This window comes from Schistocerca serialis, chromosome 3, assembly GCF_023864345.2.
Source record: "Schistocerca serialis cubense isolate TAMUIC-IGC-003099 chromosome 3, iqSchSeri2.2, whole genome shotgun sequence".
Taxonomy (NCBI): domain Eukaryota; kingdom Metazoa; phylum Arthropoda; class Insecta; order Orthoptera; family Acrididae; genus Schistocerca; species Schistocerca serialis.
Window position 1 is genome coordinate 343467979 of NC_064640.1, and position 25802 is coordinate 343493780.

General features: G+C 42.3%; 1 protein-coding gene and 1 non-coding gene across 2 annotated transcripts in view; both read left to right on the forward strand.

Annotated features, from left to right (window-relative positions):
* LOC126470153 (plastin-2) overlaps positions 1–25802 on the forward strand; it is a 237643-nt gene that overhangs the window by 45371 nt on the left and 166470 nt on the right. The window lies entirely within an intron of this gene.
* Trnas-cga (transfer RNA serine (anticodon CGA)) lies at positions 1943–2017 on the forward strand. The gene has a single exon. It is a non-coding gene; the product is annotated as a tRNA-Ser (tRNA).

Here is a 25802-nt window from a genome sequence, read left to right on the forward strand (position 1 = left end):
ACGGCAAGAAAATGATTTTCTCGTTTTAAGGAGAATCGTTTCGGCATTAGTGGCCCTACACCTCCAGGAAGACCTTCGGGGTTTGATGATCGTTTAAACGCATTAATCCACAATTATCCACGAGTGTGTACTCGAGGATTGGAAAATGTGTTGTACTGTGATCATTTCGCCTTCGTGCGACATTTGCATGCAGTGGGGAACGTTCAAAAATCGGGTGTATATGTGGTGTCACCGCCAGACACCACACTTGCTAGGTGGTAGTTTTAAATCGGCCGCGGTCCATTAGTACCTGTCGGACCCGCGTGTCGCCACTGTGTGATCGCAGACCGAGCGCCACCACAAGGCAGGTCTCGAGAGACGGACTAGCACTCGCACCAGTTGTACGGACGACGTAGCTAGCGACTACACTGACGAAGCCTCGCTCCTTTGCCGAGCAGATAGTTAGAATAGCCTTCAGCTAAGTCAATGGCTACGACCTAGCAAGGCGCCATTAGTAACATTGCATGTATCTAAAGAGTCTCACTTGTATCGCCACAATCTCCAGATGTACCAAAAGGATGGATTAAAGTTAAGTATTCCAGACGCTACGTACTTTTCTTTATAGCATTCATTACGTATCCTGTTTCAGATCTCACGCCCTCCTGCTTTAACTTAGCGCGTGCCTTTCGGCTTCCTCTCATTGTGTCTAGGCTGTCTTGTCTAGACACAACAGTATACGTACCCTAAGCTCTAAGCCAAACTCACAAAAATCAGCGGGTGGCCATATGTGCATATCTGCTTGCACATCATCAGTTGGTGCGTGAAGAACACCGACCATTCCCCTACTATATCGTTACTGGTGACGATATATGGTGCCTTTATGCTAACATAAGAATGAATGGTTGAGCCCAAACAAAGCAGCAACTTCCCATACAAAACCTGCACACATCCTCAAAAGATAAAGTTATGCATCTGATGGAGCAATGACGGTATGGTGTACTAAGAATTGCTTTCCCGAAGTGTAACCATCACTGCTGACATTTATTGTCAATAGTTTAGACATCTTGCCGACGAAATCAAAGAACAACGACCAGGAAGTGATGCTACTCCACGATAACGTCCATCCGCTTTCTGCTAGACTGACAAAAAACACTGCGTAGGAGTTGGGGTGGGAAGTCATTCCGCACGCACATTATTCGCCTGATATTGCGCCTTCAGATTTTCACATTTTTCGCCCACTATCGAACTACCTTCAAGGAACTTTCCGGATGAAAATGCACTCCGAACATTGTTCGACGAGGTCTTCGCCTCAGAACCATGTGGTTTCTGCAGTCACGGAATCGAGTTAAGTCTGCTTTGACCGACTGTTGTAAATAGTAAAGGACAATATATTATTGATGACGAAAGTCTCTGTTATGTGTATATGTCGTGCTTATCAAACTTACGGAAAACGCTACTAACTTATGCACCAACCCAATAGTATGCGAGGTTCAGGTATGCAGATAAGCTGTTTCTTCATGAAATTGAAGCTTGACGACAACTCAACAGTAGCAAGGAAAATAAGCAAAAAATTTAGACTTACTACAGTAAATAAATGGAACAGAAACTATATTTACAAGAAAAAAACGGTACTGATATGTCCCTTCAAATCGGATAGCTTGTATTGTCTGTGTTCTATGCTTCCATAACTACTGAAGCTTATAAGTGCTTAAGTGTTTCCTTTTGCATACGCTTCGGTCACGTAATAGCCATTTTACTTGGTTTCCCATATTTTACTAACATAATAGTACTAAAAGTAAATTACCGGCGATGAACTATATCCTCCTCAGATCCCGCGTGTCCTATACGACACACCAAATTGGTGAATTTTGTTTAGCCACAGCTCCGATGTAACGCCAGAGACACATGTATAAGGAGACGAGGTACTGGCAGAAGTAAAGCTGTGAGTACCGGGCGTGAGTCGTGCTTCGGTAGCTCAGTTGGTAGAGCGCTTGCCCGCGAAAGGCAAAGGTCCCGAGTTCGAGTCTCGGTCGGGCACACAGTTTTAATCTGCCAGGAAGTTTCATATCAGCGCACACTCCGCTGCAGAGTGAAAATCTCATTCTGCATGTATAAGTAGTTTCCCAGACGTCCGCGAGATGTCAGCATGGATTCCTGTGAGTTTCAGCGGTCTGGTGCGTAAAGTGACGAGTGTAAGCTTTGTTTCCTGAGTGCATGCGTGAAAAGGCGGACAAAATGATGTCGAGATATTGTAAGTACCCATTTATGTAAAGTTATTTACATTTTGTGTTACCTTAAGGTGCATAATGTTTGAGGCAAATACTACTACTCGGTATGTGAGCATTTTAAAACCACGAAATAATATTTTTCACTGTACTACAAAAGACTTTGTACACGTGTGTCGAATAGGACACATTGGAACTGAATGTGTATTTCTGTGTACACTAAAATACATGTCCTAAAAATTATTGAGCAATAGTCAATCATTATCCTTAGACTTATTTTACAAACGTTGCATTAATTGTTTGATGCTGTAATTATAATTACAGGTTTTGGTTTCATTTAAAGTAATTAAACCTTTCTTGACTTCTTCAGTGTCAGATGCACAGATCCTTGAAGAGTTGGACAGACCTCTGGAGTTCGATGGAGACATCTCAGAACTTGAATGTTTATCCAGTGATGAAGAATGCAATGAAGATACTGTTTTAGCACCAGAAGCGGAAAGTGATGACGATTCGTGTGAAGCTGTCTCAGATACTGTGTCTGATCAGTTTGGCATACAGAAATCCAGAGACGTCCCCCCTTGGCACCATACAGACGTCTTTGAGCCGTTACCACCTGCACCAGCATTTGAAGAAACTGTTTGGCAAGGGAAACATTGTGAGACGAGAGAATATTTTCTTAAATATATTCCTTACAGTGTTTTTGAGATGTGTCATCCTGTAGTCATCTTTTTCACGCACAGGGAAATCACTAAATACAACTCGTCAAGAGATTATGACATATTTTGGCATCTCAGTCAAGATGTCATGCCTTGGCTACCCCAGATTAAATATGTATTGGGCTCTCGGGACAAGAGTGACTGATGTAGCAGGGAAAATGTCAAGGAAGCGGTTTTTTGCAATCAGAAGTGCACTGAAACTATTTACAGACAATGATGTGTCTAGTGATGTGAGAGCAAAAGATAAATATTGAAAAATTCGTCCTTTGCTAAATACCGTCAGAGCAGGCTGTTTACAAAATCCTAGGACACAGGTGTCCATTGATGAACAGATGATTCCTTTCTGGGGCAAGACAACGCTGCGGCAATACATTCGTGGAAAGCCTAATCCGTGTGGCCTCAAGAATTTTGTTTCCACATCTCCAGATGGATTACCACTTGACTTTTTCGTGTATGAAGGGAAAGGTGACAGTATACTGGAAGGCTATGATTACTTGAACATTGGCGGAAAGGTAGTAATGAGACTGGAAACTACTCTACCTGAAGGGTCTATAATTTATATGGACTGATAATTTACGTCAGTTGAGCTCCTAGACTGTCTACACTCAGACAGAGGCTGTCAGGCTACAGGGACAATACAGTCTTGTAAAGTTCCAAGAGTGAGCGATCTTCAGTCGGAAATGAAAAAGGCAGGTCGGGGTGCAGTTGATCAGTCTGTTTGTGGTGATGGACAAATTGCCATTATTAAATGGTATGACAACAAATCTGTAATTGTTGCCTCATCTGCAGAAGGAAAATTGCCTCTAGGACGGTGCAGGCGTTGGTCAAAGCAAGACAAACAATACGTAAATATCAGCAGGCCTCTTGCTATCGAGAAATATAATGAAAATATAGGTGGGGGTCGACATGCTATATCGTATCATTGCTGTTTACAGACAAAGTGCAAGATCAAGAAAGTGGACAGTGCGAATGATCCTGCATCTCTTTGACTTTGCAAGTGCTGCAGCGTGGATAGAGTACAGGAGAGACTGTAATGCACTGAAGAAAAGAAGGAAAAATACGATGGACTACCTACAATTTAAAATTGAGGTATCAGAGTGGCTTATCCATTCAGGAAATGATCTATCTGATATTAATGACGAAACTACAGATGAAGATAAAGAAGTGGATATTGCCTCCAGCTCCTTGAAAAGAAAAAGTCTTCCAGCACAAATTCCGAGTGATGCTAAAACGAAAGAGCAGTGTTATTCACATGCCAAAGGTCACGAACGATGAAAAGACACATCATTGTAGGCGACCAGGATGTAAAAGTGTAAGAGGATGAGTTTTCTGCACAGAATGCAAGATTCATTTGTGCCTCGTGAAGGGTAGAAATTGTTTTCGAGATTTTCACACGAACTGAACTCGCCAAGAAAAATCAGCGGATGTTAAAATAATGTAATTTAAAAATATTAACACTTTGATATTGTACAGTGAAATTTGTTCCTTTACTAAACCTGCCAAATAAATCTATATTATAACATACGGAGTCACATACATTCATTCCATAATTGTCTGCCTTCAGTACCAGTGTGTCGTTATGACACATCAGATTTTCAAAAAAACCAATCAAAATTTTTTTTAAAAAACAATGTTTCCTTACTAATGTTGACCATAACATCAAATAAAACTGATTTTTTTTAGTAAAATTAAGTTTAGAGGGTTGAGGATCTGAGGAGGATATTGATTAAAAGTATCCGTATACTTGTTAGTGGGCATTAATATGGAGTGTGTAGCTCCCTCCCCATTATGAAGTTGACAATGAGTTTTGAATTTTTGTGGAGGTGGTAGCCCACTATTTGTAAAGACCCGAAACCAGAAAAGGTAATGATGTTGGACGCTGGCGTCCGGAGCGAACCGTCGTTCTGACTCAACTCAAAAGTTTCCATTGGGTTCAGGTGTAGTCTATGAGCAGACGAGTCCATTTCAGGAATTTTATCGTCCAGAAACCATTGCCTCCCAGATGCCGCTTTATGACAGTGTGCATTGTCATGATTATAAAATTATAATCTCCGAATTGTTCCTGCGCTGTACACAGTACACAGTGCTGTTAAATGTGTTCATATCCATTCCCATTTAGCGTTTAATTAAGCGCTGTGACGACACCACATGTTAACTATGAAAACTCCGCAAACCTTCCCACCGGATTGCCACTGGTTACAACGTGATTGATTAGTCGAGATCACTAGTTTCCAGTCATCCACTGTATAGTGACGTCGCTTTTCAAGCGTCGCATAGCATTGAGTACAGAAATGTGCGGCTTATGAGGAGCTGCTCATTCTTATTAGCTCCCTACGCAGAGTCATTGAGCTAGCTGGACTTCCAGCTCAAAAGTGATTCCTTCAGCCGATTTCGTGCCATTTTCACGATCGCCCTCCATACTGACCGACGGTCGCTGTCAGTCAGTACATGAGATCTGCCTGGTCTTGATGTAACTGTGTATCAGGAACTACAGAATTTGCGCCACGAGATAGTAAGCCTTAGCTCGATATCTATCAAATATTTTGCTCGCGGAGTGGATCATTATAAGCTTTTCGACCACTTTCTGATAGGGAAAATGTTTGATTAGTGATGCAAGTACTGCCGTAATTCCTTCGAAGAATTACTGATAGTAAGACAGAAACCAGCCACTGTTATTTACTACTTTTATTTGAATGCAACAGAGCAATCACCAGTTTCGAAACAGAATTGTTCATCTTCAGAGGATAGTGCATGCTTTGTATGCAACCTTCATCGCGCTGTTGACATGAAATGTTGATTCATTACACAATTTCCCTCCACTGTGAACAAAGTTTTATGGAGTGCCTGCGTCGTACAGCAAATAATGTCATACAGTTTTTTAACAACCACTGTGAATAGGTTTCATTATAAGACCCGGTAAGAAAGATATCTTACGTATTTTCTTCGTAGGAGTTCCACAACTATAATTAGAAAATGACCACACTGACGAAAGAGTTTACCTCCCACTTAGAAACGGAAGAAAGCGAAAACTAGATCTTTATCCAAGATGATTCAAAAGTAACCGTACACTGAAAATTGCTTTGTTTCCGAGCTATGATACACCATGTCATTTGTGGTAGGCATTACACTCTTGACCAGTGCACCGTTTCGGTGTGTCTTATTCGAAAATCGACTGATGTTACTTCGTACACTCCTCTACACTCCTCGGTTGATTCTGGTACGAAATGCCGTTCACTTCGGCGTGGTCCATTGTACTCTGTGGGGCACGAGTGGGTATAGGAGAATCCTCGCGTAACTACAGTACGATGATACCTATTGCAGTGAGCATTGTGTTATAGTGGACAGTCAGTTTCTCGGCCCGCACGTTATTCCACAGCGCCTTACTGGCAGAGTATATCGACAGTTTTTGGAAGACGAATTGGGTGGTCTGCTTCACGTCATACTCGCTACACGAACGAACTTATGATTGATGCACGACGGTGTCCCTGCACCTTTCAGTTGGGAGGCAAGAGAGTATCCCAGTGTTGCTTATCCCCGATAAGTGGATAGGTCGTGCGGGCCCAGTTGCTTGGCCCACCAGATCACCGGGTCTTAACCCCTGGACTTCTACCATTGGGGCCGTCTCAAGGAGCTCTTTATGGCGTTGGAAGCGATAATGTAGCACAAATACAGTAGCGAATTGAAAATGGTTGTGCAGCTGTGCAGAATGAGATGAACAGAGCTTGCAGCATTCAGAGAGCTGTACAATGTCGAGCACTTCACACTCTTCGTCAACATGCACATTATCTTGAGCACGTTCTACGGTAAATGTAAATAGTTGTACTGTATTTCGATTCGTTTCGTGTTGTTGCTTCCCAAGAAGAATTAATTTTGTGTTTGTGATGCATTTGTGGTTCTTACTCTACAGCATAACTCTGAAATAAAGCAGTTTCAGACAAAACTTAAACGTTTTATGCTTATTTATATGCATGTATTACACCCAACTGAGAACTAAACTTTCTGATATGTGACAGCAAAGTTTTCGACAGTAAGACCTTTAAGGGAACAGTTTCAAACCAGAAAGTCGAATCTCTTCTAGGGTAACATTAGCGCATCATCGTCATTTTGGAAAAATTATAGCCCATTTGTGCCGTTATCCATTTTGATTACTAAAATTGTCCTCTTAGATGAACGTATTTTTGAAAATTCGATTTTGTTATTATTGACCCGGTTAGCAAATATCGTAGACCTGGGGCTAATGGGCAGAGCAATCTGAGTTACAGTGGGTAGTCTCAAAGTGATCCATGTTTACATTTAGTGATTTTGCTGTTTCCCCTGCGTTTACTCTCACGTCAAATGATAACAAAACGGATATCTGTGGCCGGGAACTATCAAGTTAATTAAAATACTTTCACCTAATTACGGAAGGCTAAAATATGTTATTAGTTTCAGATTTTATTTCCACCTTTCTGACAGGCAAGCATTAATTGCCTTGCAGAACAATGAATTTATTTTTGTCTGTCTGTTAAAGAAATTTTACTTTTATTAACCTTTTCCGCAGAGGCCGTCAATGTATTTGAAACGAAATGTTTAATTTTACAGTACTGCCCAGTTTCAACTATTCGCTGCATTTCAACACGTTTTCATCTTCTAGCACATATGGCATTTTGCCAGAATAAAGAACCAAACATGATAGAATACTGTACTGTTGCTCCAAGAAAATGTACATCCCGAAAACCACACTGAAAAGCTTAATATCAGGTCGAGGTCTACTTCATAGGGACTCTGGACATTCGAATGTGCGTTTTAAGTATGCACTTTAAATGTGCACATTTTAGTATGGTTCACGAAATTCCGATGCTCTTGTAGTACCCTCTGATGTCATGTTTCTTTTATGACATAATGTATGACCTTTCATGTTTTACACGTACGTACATACGGGCTTCCTACGTCATGGTAGCTGCGCAAGCGTTTCGTCACAGGGTTATTTGGTAAGCGTGATAGCGTTACGGAGATGTTTAGCAAACTCGAGTGGCAGACTCTGCAAGAGAGGCGCTCTGCATCGCGGTGTAGCTCGCTGTCCAGGTTTCGATAGGGTACGTTTCTGGATGAGGTATCGAATATATTGCTTCCCCCTACTTATACCTCCCGAGGAGATCACGAATGCAAAATTAGAGAGATTCGAGCGTGCACGGAGGCTTTCCGGCAGTCGTTCTTCACGCAAACCATACGCGACTGGAACAGGAAAGGGAGGTAATGACAGTGGCACGTAAGGTGCCCTCCGCCACACACCGTTGCGTGGCTTGCGGAATATAAATGTAAATGTAGATGTAGATGCAATTTGAAGCTACACTAGTAATTAGTGATTAACTATGCAGCAAGATGATACATCGTCAGAGCTGGGCTTGCGTTGAGACGAGTGACTGATTGTGTGCGTAGTTTGGAGGCCTGAGCGCAGACAGCAGCAGCGCTGTGCGGCCGCCCGGGCGTGACGCGCATGCCTGCAGACGGCGACGCCCAGTGGCGACGCACTCCGTTGTCACCTCTCGCCTCGCCTCGCTGCACTGCGCCGTTCTTGACCTTGGCGCACCTTTTTTATCTCGCTCATTACTGATACCAGCCCTGTATAAAGCCTTCCGCCCTTTTCTATTGAGGAACCGTTTCTAGCAGGGAACACTTGTTGACGCCGCCTTTTTTTTTTTTTTATAATTTCGGCTCCATCCGCGAGGCCAGGCGGCCTGTTGCTTTATTACTCGTTCTTTTTTAATTATCCTTAGTCACAGAATCAATTTCACACGCTTCTATCACATTAGAAAATACGGTGTATGTGGAAGAAAGTAGAGTAACATTATTTGATGAGGCATAGGCTGACCATACTACAAACAGAGAAACCGGATACTTATGTTAACACCTTTCTTATCGATTATAGTGATATTTTGAAATCGATAATAGGCCTATGACGATACCCCAGCTGAAAAACCCATAGCAAGAATGTATCTCCGTTTCGCGAATTGGAAAGGAAAATGTAGGTACGTTACACAGGAATAAAATTCATTTCGCCAGAAAAAAAGGGACTGATAGATACTTCCGTATTGTAATTGCCTGGAGGTATTTGGTGCTATGTTTTGTCACTTGCCAAGTTCTCAGGTACAATTTGTTAATCCTAAAAATTATGTAATGTTACTAACCAGTAATCAGATGCAAATTATACATTTCGTACTAAAATTTAAGATTTCCTTTGACTGTTAGGGTAAGCGTGTAGACATGCCAAACAGTATTCAGTAAGCACTGGTAACACAAGCCGCATCAATCACATTCCTCACAAAGTTAACTCCCAGATGGCTGCATTCCCGTTAGAAGAAATGATTAAAGTGATGCTGCTTTGTACCTCCTTTGGTTTTGTTTTTACTTGTCTCCATGGCCATAAAGTGGAAGGTCGGCAAGTAAGAGGCGGTAGTAAACAGTAGCTGCTTTTCTTTTCAAAAGATCTTACTCTTTCTTTAAGCATAAGATGAGATAAACCAAATGCGGTCGGCCTACATATTGCGAAAAAGTGTGTTTCTATAACGTTCTACTTCCAGGAAACTTATCTTTCACAAACATTTAATTAAATGAGAAATATTGTTGCACCCATTTTGTTTCTCGATTAAAAACGGAGACAATTGTGTGTACCGAATGATTTTTCTCAGGACACGAGCACATTCATGTGAAAACTGGGACCGTCCCGGCAAAACTGGGACATCTGGTCAGCCTAATTAGGCACGAAATGATTTCAGGAAATATATTTACGATGATACCGAAGGAAAGTGTGTGGGGACCTTTAGTAACGCTGCGAAGTTCTGTAAGAGTTAGACTGTCTAAATTGGAAAAAAATAGTAAATTAGACACCTTCCTTTACGAAGTGTTAATATGAAATATAACTATTCAGAGTGATGACGTCATAAATTACTTAGTACTGCATTTCTGGTATTGGTTTTTTTATTTTTTCATTTTTAGGGCGTTGACCACGAGTCTGAAGCATTCATCGTCTCTCACCAATGTCACACGCTCCCATTCAGACACAAGACGGAGATGTTTGCGATTTAACCCAGTACCTGTGATGAAAGTAACTTCACGCCATCGCGTTTCCTCGCCTTGCCGGTGAAATACTGACGCTGGACGTGTCTTCAGTGACGAGGTTTCGAATCTGCTATCTCAGAGTAGAGCACCACCGCATTAGCGGGCGTTAAAGACTTCCGCAACTGAGTCGGGTAGTAATGTTGGGCGTTGTAATTAGCTGTAATTTATGATACATCAGCTAGTTTTGTTATGCCTCCTGGTCGCTCTGGCAGTATACAGTAGTCTTAACCAACCTCCGAATGGGGCGTTGACTGATGACTCATGCATTCCTTCTCCAACGAATATAGCCACCAGTGCTCGATGCCTGTGGCGTAAAATTTCGGTGAAATATACATTCAGTATATACACTGACGGGATGGTAGCCACCAGTTTATCTGATATATGCGTTGTATTTTAGATAATGATGACACATGAATTAGTGTTTAGGTCAAACACTATCCTTAATTGCTGGTGATAACATTTCCACGAACGCTGGTTCTTCGTCGTTAGTAATCGATGATTTTTTCCCCTGATTTACTATTATCCTGTTACTCTGACAATATTTTATCAGTATATTTCACATGAACAAATTGAAAATTTAGACTATGAGTAAGACATGAAGGTGGCTGGGGGACGGGAAAGACGGGAAAGGTGTTTTATAACGAAGGTTTTAATCTCCTGTTATTTTCTTGGATTTACAAAACTTGGGTCTCACATTTGGCGCAAATAACGGTGCTGTTGAAGGCGTAGTACAGCCACAGTCAACATAATCAGCGGTACCATGTGGGTGAAGTTGCGTTTGTCAAATGGTTTGCGCACAACCACTGGTCCAAGACCTGTTTTAAATGTTGGCGACGTGAACGCAAAGTGACATACAAAAGTTACATTTTAAAATCGCTCAGTAATTAGTAGCAAATTGATATGGCACTGATGATGGAATTTCGAAATGGGATGCTGTTGTAAACAGTTACAGTGTATTAGGCACAAGCACTTTGGCTAAAAGTGCTATATTCATTGTTAATAATGCAATTTTTGACAAAACCATCCATATGGTCGAAGTGCTTTTTTTTGTTTTTTTTTTGTTCCATGGGATATGAAGTTCTTTAGCAACATTCAAGTGTCATAAAAAGACGCAGGATCTTAAGATTGCACGTGGAACACCCAGGAAACTTTCTCCACAGCCTGAAACAGCACACTTGTTGCGTGCAGCACAGTTTAAATGAGAAAAAGAGTAATCGGTGATGACCCTGTCGGCTCGAAATTGCCAACGACGCTATTTTTTAAATAAATACTATCAGTAAAAGGAGGGCTTTGCAGTTCTTTTTACTTTGGATTAGAGTTAACGTGCATTTTGACTTTTTTTATAGAAATTAGTTTTATCAAAACATAAAGACCACCAAATGGTTTTAGATATTAAGGCTGCGGGGACACAGAAAACTTACGTAGGTTTTATCAAAAACTGCGGAGTGTAGTATTAAAATCAGAAATATGGACTTTTTGGGGATTATAAAAGCAGTCGCGAATCGTGACAAGACTTTCAGTTTGGACGGACACTGTCTTTCTCCATACTAGAAATCGGGAGGAGTTGTGTTCGGGCATGCGAAACACACATAAGGTACGTAAGGTTTCGCGTTCGGTCCCGACGGACTGCCGTGTCATCCTCTGTCCATAGCATCATCGGGTATGTGATGTGGAGAGGCATGTGGTCAGCATACCGCTCTCCCAGTCGACATAACTTTCACCGTTAGCCCAACGGAGAACTGAAGAGGGCGCGGATTAGCTGGGACTGCCCTACCTGTTAAAATTTTTTCTTATCTTTACCACAATTAGCAAATCTGAAGTGCGGGGCATTCTCGTCTCCTAAACCACCAAGTGGCTGAGGCATTAGAACTGTAGTGAGACAAAAACACTTGCGTTAATTTGATCGAAAACTGCAGACTGTAGATCTAAAGCTGTAAAGGCACATTTTTCTCCATTGACGAAAACCTGCGCCTTGTAACGGGACATCCTCCTCTAACATTACTTTTCCGCAACAGTAGTAGTCGATACCATTATTATTTTTCGTATTTTGGACAGGTCAGTATCTCAACTGCTTTTCTGAAAACTTTCATGTAATTTTATGCACAATATGTTGTATTTGAAGCTAAAATTTATAAAAAGGAATTACTTTATTTTCTGTGTTACAATCGGTAGCTAGCTCTGAATGTACAATTAAATTATTTAGAAATATTTGAAATTACGAATTATTTGGCACACTTAAAATTTCTATTAATAATTACGCAATCTAGTACTGTTTACCATGTTTATTTCTGGATTCAGTTATAAAATAATAATCGAAACTAGTCAGAGATTCATTTGTCAGGAAAACTTTTAAACCCTTTGGAATACGGTTACTACCGCAGAGTCAGGTGGTAGTAAGCATGCTTCTGATGTGATCGGACATATTTTTGTAATTTCGGCTTTGTTAATGTGAAAATTCAAAAGGCTTTAATATACTAAAATGTGACAAAATATATTAACGTAACAACAAAAATTCTACAACAACAATCTTAAAATTTATTTAGATCAGTTCAAGCATGAGTACCTAAAACGTGAGAATTTCAGCTTCAAGACTCAGACCCCTAGACAAGGAGAACTGGAGCCAACCTTACATGAAAAGCTGAGTAAACTAGAAAGTGTATTGTAATCTTCGCTCCTTTCAAATTCTTTATAAAGGACTTTGTTTATTGTGGACAATAGCAGGAATTAGGAAGGAGGGGGGGTGGATATTACAGCATGTACCAACAAAATCGGTGATACAGTATTGCCGCCCTCCCTTTTACAGTTGGGTCGCGCTTGGGTCGCGTACTACATCCACCCTTAATTCTTTTTATTTCCAGTCCCTTTCACAGCAATCGGCAATACGAACCACACGATTATTTTAATTTATTACGCTTGACTGATCGTAATTCCAGTCACGAATCGTGACAACACTTCGCGTGGACACTGTTGCTCTAGCTACACCGAAGACACACACAATCTACGACGCAGTCGCTCAAACTTACTGTCAACTACGGCAGCTTTTTGAATGCATTTGCCTCATCTTTATCTTCAGTTTCATAGATTACTGTGTAATACATTGCTTAGCGTACTATTAAAGTTTACCTCACTCTAGTGGCAAAGTATAGTCAATGCACGAGTAGTCAGATTGTGGTTAGCAGTAATACTGTGTTGTATGCCATTGGTGTTCCTATTATTTTGAGAGCTTCCTACGCGTCCATTCCTGAATAAAGTACTCGATTACACTGACATTGTAGATGGATTTTGTACCTGAATTCTTGGAAGCAGCTGGAGGATGGACCTTACGACTGCTCTAAAAGCAGCCATTGGCGCAGGGAAACCGGTTATTTGTTGGACAGTTGAATTAAGCAATGCCTTACGTAAAAGAATGATGTAATGATCACTAAACGTACGCATTGCCTCCCATCCCCTGAGAGGCTCAACTCTTTCGTGAGTATATGGGTGGCGAGCATGGGTTCCCAATCCATTCCAGTACTTCCTTTCCTATGCAGCCGTTTTTACTCTCTGACTATCTTTTCTCCGAATTTTCTTCTAGGACATATTCTCCGATGACAACGTAACTCGCTTGTTGCACTTTATTCTGGCTTCTCCTACTTTCTCTCTTATTGCACACCACATATTTCGGTTAACCTACGTTCAGCCTTCATATCTAGGTTTGACCTCTACTATTTCAACATTTACTTACATATTATGTGGGCAGTGCTGGGAAGGTCGCTCAATATCCAGCATGGTAGCCAGTTCTTGTAGGGAGTGGGGGAGGATGGGGGCGTCAGGTACTCGTACGGCAGTATCCCTTTGATCACACATGGATTTGCACTATTGATGCCTGAGCTGCTACCTCCCCGCGCATGCTGAGGGGTAGGTGCCTACCTGCTTGGGAGCGCTGCGACTCCGGCCACTGGCCAGCATGCCAGATGGCCTGTGCTCTGGCTGGGTGGCGCACGTGGGGACGGTCATCGTTCAGAGTTAGCGGCATCGTGGAGGAGGAGGAGGAGGAGGAGGAGGAGCAGGAGCAGGAGATTTGATGTGATGAAACGACCAGTTATCAGTCGGGTCTTTTCTCTCTGCTAAACTAACATTTTTGTGGAGAATGTTGGAAACTTATTTGGTGAAAGCTCTTCACTTAGCAAATTATGAAATGGTACGATCTTCGTTCTGACCGCAAATCCTACCCAGTCTCAGGCGGTATCCTCTTGTAAAGAAAGTGGTGATGCACCCCAGAACTAAACATGATGCAAGGTTTTTCACCGGAACCTAACGCTGTAGACGGATGAAGAACGACGTGAACAATTGCCCAAGTGAGGGATCTACTTCATACTTCATGTACGTCTAGGCCCACCAGACGATATGATTGAGAGCGGAATAGGCATCCTCGTTTCTGAGAATATTTGGCGTCCAGTGGTCATGATTTACTGTTGAGACGCGAAGCGGCATTTCCCCCCGCCGATGCGGTGCTGTAAATTCCAGAGCTTTGTGCATGAGTCTTCGTGGTGTACATGCGACCTGATTCGTCTAGAGATTTTGACCGGCCACTTCACGAAAATCTACCGTGTACACTACTACCTGTCAGTGTCAGTTGCAGGAACAACCACCCTCCCAGATCCATGAAGTATTTTGCCATAATTAATAACGCAAAATTCAGGAATTGAAGGTCGCCGATCGCCTGCCGTATTCTGAATCTGGGAGAAAGCATAATAGTTAATATCCCCTCTGTGGCATAGACCTTTGTCACTATTGTGACCAGATTGTCGGCAGTGCCTGGCGTATTTACTTCCTCCACGTCGAGGGCGATAGGCTCTCCCATCTCGTGGTTCCTGCACCACCATCTTCGGTACCACGTCACGCACCTGAGGCTGAATGAACCAGCGACTTTGGGTCCAAGCGCTACCTCCACCTCTGCTGCTCCTACACCCACAGCGGATAAGCCGTCGCAGGATTCACGACCGCCACAAGCGCAGAGAGAGAGAGAGAGAGAGAGAGAGAGAGAGAGAGAGAGAGAGGGGGGGGGGGGCGGAGATGTCGGGAGAAGGCTACTGCCGTCACCCCGGAGACACTTGAACTCCCCACGCCATCAGACTGCGAACCTATGTTCGCCATGTTGTTCCACACCTACTGGTGATAATGATCCTGGAGCGTGACGTGACCACCTGACCCCTTCAGGCCTAACCAGGACAGCCTCAACGAAAGAATTAAATGGATATGTTTTGGATGATATTAAATGCCAGAAACACAAAAACTAATATCCCCCTGTTTTGCCGTTTGTGTTGATATCCAATAAACTCACTTCACTGTTGACCATTCCCCCAACAATTCATGGTTACCGTGCATTCTGTCTGAATCATGCTGGCCCTGGGAGGGCAACTGGAAGGTTCTGTTTATTGCTTCGCACAGATGTCGTTAGTGAGTGGATTCTCCTCTGTACTATATCGGAAGCAATAGTAATGAAAATGAAAACCACTCCAGCGATCACTATTTGTAGCTGTAAGTTTACACCCAGACAGGCGTGTCTTGAGACCTTAATCCAACGACCCCCCCCCCCCCCCCCCCCACGCATTTTCCTCCTACTTGGGAACTTAAGTGCGCATCACCCTCTGTGGCAATGTACCATGACCTCTGGTAGTGGCCTTATGATTGACTAGCTTCGTTCCGATTTTTTGTCTCCTCAGTGACTGTACTTACACCAACTTCAGTGCCGCTAATGGTGCATTTCCGGCTATCAGCCAAACGATCACTCCCCCTAATTTCACGGCTTCCCTACAGTGGCCGCTACATGACGATATTTGTGACAGTGACCACTTCCCAGTGATCCTGTCACTTCCTAATCATCGTTTGTTATTCAAGAGAGATTTTGAGTATTTAGGTATAAACGACCCGTTGTCTTCGGTGTCTCGATGTAGAAGAATAATATAATTGATTTATTGGATTTTTTTATCCGAGTTATGTTTGTTTCTGTGAGAATAACTACACAGTAGATAAAGAGCCAGTAGTATGCAATACTAACCGCGTTGGGAAGTCGTGTGTTCTGAGGCACCTTGCCACGGTTTGCGCGGCTCTCCTCGTCGGAGATTACAGTCCTCCCTCGTGCGTGCGCGTGCGTGCGTGTGCGTCCGTGTTTGTGTTTGTTTTGTCCTTAGCGTAAGTTAGTTTAAATTAGATTAAATAGTGTGTAATCCTAGGGACCGATAACCTCAGCAGTTTGGTCTAATAGGAATTTACAACGAAAATGCAATCCTAAAACGCAAGGATCTGGTTTCTCGTAGACACATGTGTGCAAATGCAAAAGTACTGCGATGTTGTTGCCGTCGCTGTGGGAAGGGCTCAAAATAGCTTAGTCGTACTGATTTAGTGAACCCCTTCACAAGGTGTGTTTCTGCCACCTAACCCTATTGCTGTGTATGTCTGTTAACGTAAATCTAACACTGCGGGAAAACAAACTACACCTGAAAAGTACTGAAAGAAAGGAAGCCTGAGGACGAAAATTAAAGTAAGACATTTGTCTCGTTAATAAATGTAAAAAGTTTGTTTGCAAACAAGACACAGTGCATACTATCGACATTTGTACTGTTGTGCAGATATTTTCAGTGCAGTACAGATACAAAGATAAACGAGTAAGACATTAATTCTATCTATACCGACGTAAAAAGAGCATATTAGAAGTTGTCAGATTTTGGTTTTTACACGGGGAAAACTGAGTTGTGCGCGCCGTCCGACATGCGTGGTAGCGTAGCCAGTTGCCGCAAATGGTAAGCGCATTGAGAACGACGTGACCGCGGCCATAAACATGCGCAGAACCGTCAGCGTGATTCACGCTGGCCTGCATATGTCATTTAAGCCTGTTATTTTTAGGTCGACTCAACAGCGTTGTATCGTGTCTCACCGGTACCGTAATATTTCGCCTGCCCGCTACAGATTGTAACCCTAATAAATTTTCCGTATGAAGGTTACTTAAGAAAGGCATACTGACCTATTAATGTTTGCCATTCTTGTGATCAACTATTTCGTGCATCTATATTATAGAAATGAGTGTTCATTCCCTTTAAATTGTCTTTAGGATCGCAGTTTCGTTGAATTTTTCACTGACATCTACGCCATCGACTGCACTGTTCATTAAAATTTCCACAATTGCCTTTCGGCTTTTACGTAAATTTCAAGTGGCAGGTGCCAATGTTGACAGCTGATGTCTTTAGCATCATAACGACTTGAAAATCGAAATAGCAACTGTGGAAATTTCAGTAAATAGTCACCTTTGATTCCATAAGGAATTGTTGCGCACAGCGACTGTAGACTATTACAAGAAAGGATAGGAACACAACCGTCAGTCGTAGTCCCATAGAGTTTTTAGTCTTGCATATCAATATTTCAGCTATAAATAGCCATCTTCAGTGCTAAAATACAAGGAAATTACAGAATCAGAACTGATTTATGAAAACCACCACGTTACCCAATAGCAGTGCTCCATTATAGTCGACATACCATTTGATCGAGTCATAATACAACGAACTCGCAGCAGTACATGTCTCCGTATACTTCTCAGTTTGCGTCGTATAGTGTCAGTAACGCGCTCAATATTGCAAGCTAATCACCTTGTTTCTTTCCGATGTTGTAGGTAAAAAAAAAAACCGGTTTTAATGAAATACCATCAGCGAAGATAGTCGCATATCACCTTTAAACTGCATCAAGAAATGTTTGTTCAGCTTACATATTGGTGAGGAAGTTATACACCAAATTTTATGCAAAAGATCATTAATTGGCTCATACAACTTACCTACACAGAACTGTTAAATCACAATAAAAGGAAAAAAAATCGTCTTGATAAAATATGCCTAATACGTACCCATTTGGTAATCGTCAAGACGCTAAAATCTAGCGTAGTCGCTCGTACCGTACTGGTTAAGCGATCCACTAAATAATCAATATAAAAGAAATATAAGAATTCATACATTGTTTTTATGTAGATTTGTTAACATCATGGTAAATTATTGAATGTCAACATGAGAAAGCTAATTTAGTCAGGTACAACTAATAAAACCGTACTATCGTCCTCTACTGATGTATATTCCTTACAAAACGTATGGTGTAGCTCCAGTTGCAATGTACTGTTTCCAAAGAACGATATAAAAATATCCTTATACTGAATCACTAAGGCTATTCGTTCAGTAGTTTTATATTTCGTATGGTAAAACGTATATAGCACTTAACAGTACCAACAAAGACGAATCGATCCACTGATAACACCCTTTACTTCTCTTAGTGTTTCGTACTGTCCAGTTGTCATAATGTTTTGGCCAATCAGAGTATCTTTACTATAATACTCGGCATCTCATTTTAAGTATTTAAGGACTTAAATTTCATAGATCCAGTTATTACACCAGTTTGCTTTCAATGTCCGGTGGCCTCATCTCCTTTTCACTTTAGAAAGCGTTCTGCGAAGAATCCATGAAGGCGATTTTGCACAAGACATTTTGATTCAATTTCTTGCAGTAGTCAGTCAAAATCATCAGTGATCATTTATTGCACCAGTTGGGCCAGCAACATCGTTGCTGTTTAGTCAGTGAACTGCTACCTGGACCTTAGTTGCTTCTGTGACACGCCTCACAATATCTCTTATTTATATTTTATTCCGAAATTCGTGTAGTTAAGTAGCTAAGCCCATACTCGTAGTTCATTAGTTCATAAGACCTTGCAGTAATATCTGTTACAGGTTACTTGCAGAACGCTTTCTTTTGCAACATAACTTTTTAAAATATATTTGTATCAGTAGAGAACGGTCAGCTTTATCTTTTATCTAATTGCTGTAGTTTTTCATTCCCTTCATTGCACTTCTTCACAGTTTCCGACACATTTTAAGCATCGATTCGCATCGATTTCATGACAGTGATGAACACACACCGTTTCTATATAGAAATTTCGTACTTCAGCGTGTTAAATTTGGACTATACCTGTACGACCAACGAGACTGAGAAATAAAAAAATTCTGGTGACTCTGTGAACTCCTAATTATTAGACTATTAATAGCAGCAGAGTATGGACTGTTCCGTGTAGCGTTTTATTTTTCTATGGAGACGTGAAGTGAATTCAGAATATTAAAGGTGCGTGCATGCACGTAAATGTTCTGGGGCTTAACGGCCAGTAGGTGGCTAGGAAGCATACGTATTTTGTGCATCTGACCAAACTAACACACATACTGAAGATTTGTTCTAACAAGGGAACCTCCCCATCGCACCCCTCTCAGATTTAGTTATAAGTTGGCACAGTGGATAGGCCTTGAAAAACTGAACACAGATCAATCGAGAAAACAGGAAGAAGTTGTGTGGAACTATGAAAAAATAAGCAAAATACACAAACTGAGTAGTCCATGTGCAAGATACGCAGCATTAAGGAGAGAGCACGCTGCGGAGCGCCGTGGTCCCGTGGTTAGCGTGAGCAGCTGCGGAACGAGAGGTCCTTGGTTCAAGTCTTGCCTCGAGTGAAAAGTTTAATTTCTTTATTTTTGCAAAGTTATGATCTGTCCGTTCGTTCATTGATGTCTCTGTTCACTGTAATAAGTTCAGTGTATGTGTTTTACGACCGCACCGCAAAACCGTGCGATTAGTGGACGAAAGGACGTGCCTCTCCAATGGGAACCGAAAACATTTGATCGCAAGGTCATAGGTCAACCGATTCCTCCACAGGAAAATATTCATTGACCTTGTTATTGAGGTCGCGAGCTATATTTGCTGGATTCATATTGCCCACGGAATACATCTCACGTATTTAATGCACTCTCGTCCAAAGTAGCGAACACTCAACTGCCAGCCAGGGAGCCTCGTTAGCAGGAATACTCTCTCTTCCGTGCACTGCAGTCGACTGACGTCGTGTGTTTTGATGTTTGTTTAGCTGTAGCGTCACCATACTACGGCGCAGTTATATAACAATCGACTTTGGAACTCGAGAAATAAGCAATTTTCACGTAAAAACTAAATTAAAATTTTCTTCGTAAAGTTGTACAATTTAATAAAAAACTTAAATTATTACAATGATGTAATTAAATGTAGCATTGATTATATCAATCGTGCATTACGAACTGCGACTGGTTGCATATTACACGTACACAAACAGCCAGAATATAAGATAGTGTACTTACTCGAAGGAATGTGGCTGTACGTTACCGAAACGGGCGCATCCTATTCCAGAGGTGTTTTTTTGCATGGAATTGAAGTGAAATCGCACTGATAAATTTCATGACTACACGACCTCTGCCTGTAGCCAGAAAACAAAATTTCTGAGACTACCGTTTCATCAGTAGTGGTAGTCCACGTGTGCATTTCCTTCTTTTACAGGGCGTATCACTTATTCCAGTTAACCGTTGAAGTCATAAGTAAATATTTTTTGTCTGCAGGCTCTTGAACCGTAAGGTATGCAACATCTTTGCGAGGCAACCTAAGTCTTTCTCGTAACAGTTCTTTCATTCATAAGCGTCCTTTATTTTCGTCTTCATTTAAACATAACACCAGCATTTCCCCTTCGAATTCGTGAGAGATGAGTGGCACCACTTGACTGGGCACATGATTGGGTCGGTCTGTCGATCCGTCTCTCTCACAGCCAGACGGGTTAGGGCTGTGGAGAGGATGGTTGAAGCAGGCGTTGTCCCCCTTGTGAATGGGCCCGGCAGACCGGTTTGACGGCTGATCGCTTCGATCGTCGCCGCGACCGTCCCACAGCGAGCACTTCAAAAGTCAACATCACGCGAGCGTTCCTTCGAAAGGGCTGACTAGACAGACTTGATACAGATGAACGTCGACCTACACGCTGTTCGAACTGGTAGACCACTTGCACCGTCTGGTCTTGTAGACATCCGCGCCCGTGAAAAGACGCCTTAACGCGGAAGGTACACATTGCGGCACTGCTGCAGCAGCGGAACTGATTGTGGCCATAAGTTCTTGTCGAGTGATAAGTTCACGTATCAAGCATTCCTTACGAGAACGCCACTAGGAAACTTTTTTTCTGGCGATTATAAGATCGCTCAGCATAGACCTATCTAGTGTATCGGCATTTGCTGCCGGCTAAGGACAGCATTGATAGTACCTGCTGAATTTCCGTTTTTGACGTAATGTAGTTTTTCAAAGTTATTTTAAACCTATGCGTCTTTCACTTTGCTCATGCCTAGTTTTATCCCTAAGAAGTAATGAAGTGACCAGTAATCTCTCTTGCAGAATGGTTGAAAACTGAGTTAAGTAATCTCTTTCAAATATCATAGTCTGCACTACGGTACTCCGTAAAAAAGTCAGCCAATATACAGGGCTATATCCCGATAGTAAATCCCCAGTCGCAGGTGGGAAGCAGTCTTGCCAAGAATATGCCTGGTCCTGTGATACAATCAATGCTTTCCAAATATCTGGTGACACCTGGTTGTAAAAAGACTCGGAGCTACTTGCGAGTTTGCACATGTCGAAAAACTAGAAGGTGCAGTAGTAGAGACGCTCCCGACAAAAAGCCTCCATTAATTGGATTTATCTGTCTATCGAGAAACACATTAGTCAGCAGCCAAGAACAATAAACAATTCGTCGTAAAACCCAGTCAACGTAAGAAGGAACTAAAGTATCACCTGCGACTTTATCTGCCGTGATTGCTCCCTCAAGGTTGTCACCTGCTATCATCCACGTATGATTAGACGACATTGAAAATGGAATGGCATCACAATCAAAGAAACATTATGTACTTAATTTATATTTATTAGTAGAGGACGAATAACAGCTGGATACGTGATGATACATGCACAGTTCACAAGTTCATTTCCTGAATTTCTCGCAACTGGTACTTCAGACTCGCTAGGAAAAACGATAAGATTCCTGAAGCTAAAAAGTATCAGAAATGGAAAGGACGCTGCTGTCAGATGAAGACAACCTTTCATTTCAGAACAAGGAACAGACTGAAAAATGACCACATTTGTCGATACGGCTGCATCTGGATCAGATCAGTTCAGACGACAGAAACTGGAGACACCGAAAATCAGTAAACTGAAATACCTTGAGCGACAATTTGATTCGAAAGAACAGATGCCACTTACTGACCATTAATACCTCAACAACATACAAATGCCGGTATAATGAACGAAGATATAGTCATACTTGAGGATCGGCAACCATCTCGGGACCTGCATTTTGTAGAACATTGAGATACCGTTGCTGCTCAAACGCGAGTGACCAGTGGAAGAAACTGACACATAGGAAGATCAGTAGCTTTGTGCCGGGTGGTGAAAGAGGTTACAACCCTGAGAGGGGAGAAATATAAGGGGCGTTCAAAGTGAAACGAACCGGAGGCATAATTACAGAAAGCAGTACCTATATGTTAAAGTATTGACCCCGGCTGGTGAATAGCTGTCTCATAAAATTCCCGGGGCTGCGATGTTAACTAGTTCCACATGTACGGCTGGACGTTGCCGTCCACACGAGTGCAGGAAAGGTTATGTTGACGTTCTTCATTGACCAAGATGGCCTCCTTCTGATTCAATGCCTGCTGCACGGACGAGACAACAGTGAATGCCCAGCGTTACTCGCAAACCTTGACCACCCTTCGCCAAGCGATCAAATCAAAACGACCAGTCTCACCCGTGGGGTCATTCTGCTTCACGACAATGCAAAGCCTCATGCGGCCAATACAGTCGCGGCACTCCTGCAGAAATTCAAATGGGAGGTTCTCGGCCACCATCCATACAGTCCGGACCTCTCTCCCCGTGATTACGCCAGTTTTGGTCCCCCTAAAAAGGCTCTGAGGGGCAGACGATTCACCTCGGACGACGATGTCCACCTGTACGCGCGGAACTGGTTAACATCGCAGCCATTCACCGCCTTGTCACAGTGGGACAAGTGCTCAACAGTCAGTGTCAATACTTCTAACATATAGGTACTGCTTTCTGTAATTATGCCTCTGGCTCGTTTCTTTTTTGAACACCCCTTATATAAGGCTGGAAGCACGTGTGAATAGTAAGAATTCAAAGAGGATGAAACGTTCAGGAAATACAGAGTACACGCCCTGCGACAAGAGCGAAAGGAAACACCGAAGCAGATTGAGTATTCTTTAATAAAAACTGTCTGCATTATGCGCGGACCTCCAGACACAAACCGGAGAGTTGAGCTTCTTTCGATTTCTTCTAGCCCTGTAAGTCGGAGAAAAACTTGCATTAAGAAAGCAAGGACGGCAGGAAAAAAGTAGCTTTCTAACAAAAGAGCGAGTAATTACCTTTTGGAACAGGTAGCTGGCAGCGTGAGACATTCATCATTAAACACTTGGATAGCTTAGGTAAGAACAAAAATTAAAATGCTTTTAGGAGAAACTAATGGATCTGATTATCATTCATCTCGAGAGAATCGAAGAAAGGTACCTATTGCCTGAATAGAGGCGTGCACGGTGCCAGTCGGCTCACCAACCCGTTGCGCTGTCCGCTGTGCTCACGAAATTCGCGGCGCTGCACGAGGCTTCCGGCGTCGTCCTTCGAAGCACTGTCATACAGAAGAGAAAAAAATGGCCAGATTTTTCGGTATCGTACAGCTACAGGTCTGGAGATGTCTTAATGCCACAGTGGCCAGTGACAGCATCCCCACCAGAGATGAATTGTCTGCTTCATCCTGTCTTTTAACACTTGCTTTCTCAGAACTTTCCATACATACCTTGCCCCCCCGCCATTTTTTTTTTTTGAATCAGTATGTACATGCTCCTACGTCCCAGCACAAAGGATGTATTGTGAATGAATAGAGCATTGTGATTGTATTTTGTACTGGTCACCATATTGCACCAGCAATTAAACCCTGCAGCATGCCCTACATCTAGTCAAATACGGAAAGACTCTTACTCAATTACACTGCTCTCCCACTGAGGACAGGAGCTTGAATATTAGAACACGAAACAGATCCCCAACCCATCAAAATATCACCACATACCGTCTCAATGTAGTAAACATACAAAATCGGCCCTTTTATATCATTCGTACATGTACCACTAAGACAGACAGCCTTGTATGCACTCATTACAGCACTAGGTATTCCCCTGTGAGGTCGGCGGCTATCCATCCCCAGCAGGTGACCAGAGTGCCCTCAGAACTGTTCCAGAAATTCGGCCTCCCCTTCTCCCCAACCCCCCCCCCCCTCCCGGCACAAAGGCGTTACTTTTTCTGGTCTGGACATGATTCCCTGCTTGCTTGCTTTCTTTCCTACACCCATTTCCAGATTCTGGGATTAGAAGAACAAATATATTTTCGCATAGTTTGCCCACAGCAGTATCATACTGATAATTCCCAAGATATAGACTGGAAATTTTCTCTAGAAACCCGAAACATTAGCTTGGTGTGGCATTCTGTAAACCACTGACTAACTAGAAACTTATTCCGTGTGCAAAGACATTTTACTCGAAAAAAAAAAGAGCAAACGGATATTTCTACTCGCGAATGCCAATATCGGTGATGTAGCAGATTCTAAATCATCCCTACAATTTACTAGGTCAACTTAGGTGTTTCTCATGTCTAGAGAACTGGAAAACGTGTCTTCCACATGCTAGATGCACACACCTCAATCGATATTCTCTCAACTAAATAAAGGCGCGAAATGTGCAGAAGCAGTCAACCAAACAATTTACATGGGAGGGAATAACGGTCCAGCGCAAACACACACCTTATTCAATCTTCTCAAATTTCCTCGCTATCACGAAAGCTGTGCAACACATTCTAAGTATTAGTTCGCTATTTGGTCGTCTAGAGGACAACACGGTTAATTCATCTACATTCGTACACTCCAACAGGCCTCTCCACTCTGACAGCTCCTACCGTTAATGGAAAACATGAATAATTTGTGCACAGGTAACCTACTCTGCACACAGAGGCAGAACCATCCTCCTAAGAAACCACCCTCATAAATATTTTATGCATGTACTTACAACTAAATTTTAGGATTGCCTTCTCAATTGAAGGACATTTGACAATGAGTGAAGTATCAGAAATACACCCTGCTGAGGGCAGTGGCTCTGGAAATAGAAATATCTGTACCATCGTTATCAGTTTAGATACTCTTCCCTCTGCTATCACAGTATTCCACAGTCATCTCCTTTGCACATGTCTGAACTCACACATACATTATAAGCCTGGTGCTCAAGATGAACCTATCACGCAATCCCTACTACTACTACTACTACTACTACTACTACTACTAAGTGTAGTACTTCGCCAATAAATGAATACATATGATACAAAATAATGCTGACTACCACTGTGTCTTAGAGAGACGTAATCAGCCAGATGTTAAAAAAAACCATCGCAACAACTTTTATGTTACTGTCACAAAAGGTCTTGGTTCTACAGGTGCACACGAGTATCCATGTTAAAAACTATACTGGCTTTATAAATCAAGGTATGGCATTACCTCCAAATGAATTGGTTTCTCCAGACAAATACCGGGACGGTGATTGTAGGAGTGTGTGTTATCACACCAGCAGTGCGGTTACACGTAGCCCCAGATGCGCCCTCGTAATAAAATCATCGAATTTTGAAAGTGATTCGGCTAAGGAGCGTGGTATGAAATAGGTATTTGCAGCCCCCTCCCCCCTCTCTCACGCCACCGCCACTAGATATTTCTGCAGTATTTGTTACGCATTCTGTCTCATTGCCATATCATATTTCTGGCACTTCCATATCTCGAAACGAGTCACCTTTCTCGAACCTATCTGCTACAGTAAAATTCCAATGTGGTTTCAATCAGTCCCTACGCATCCTGCAACTGC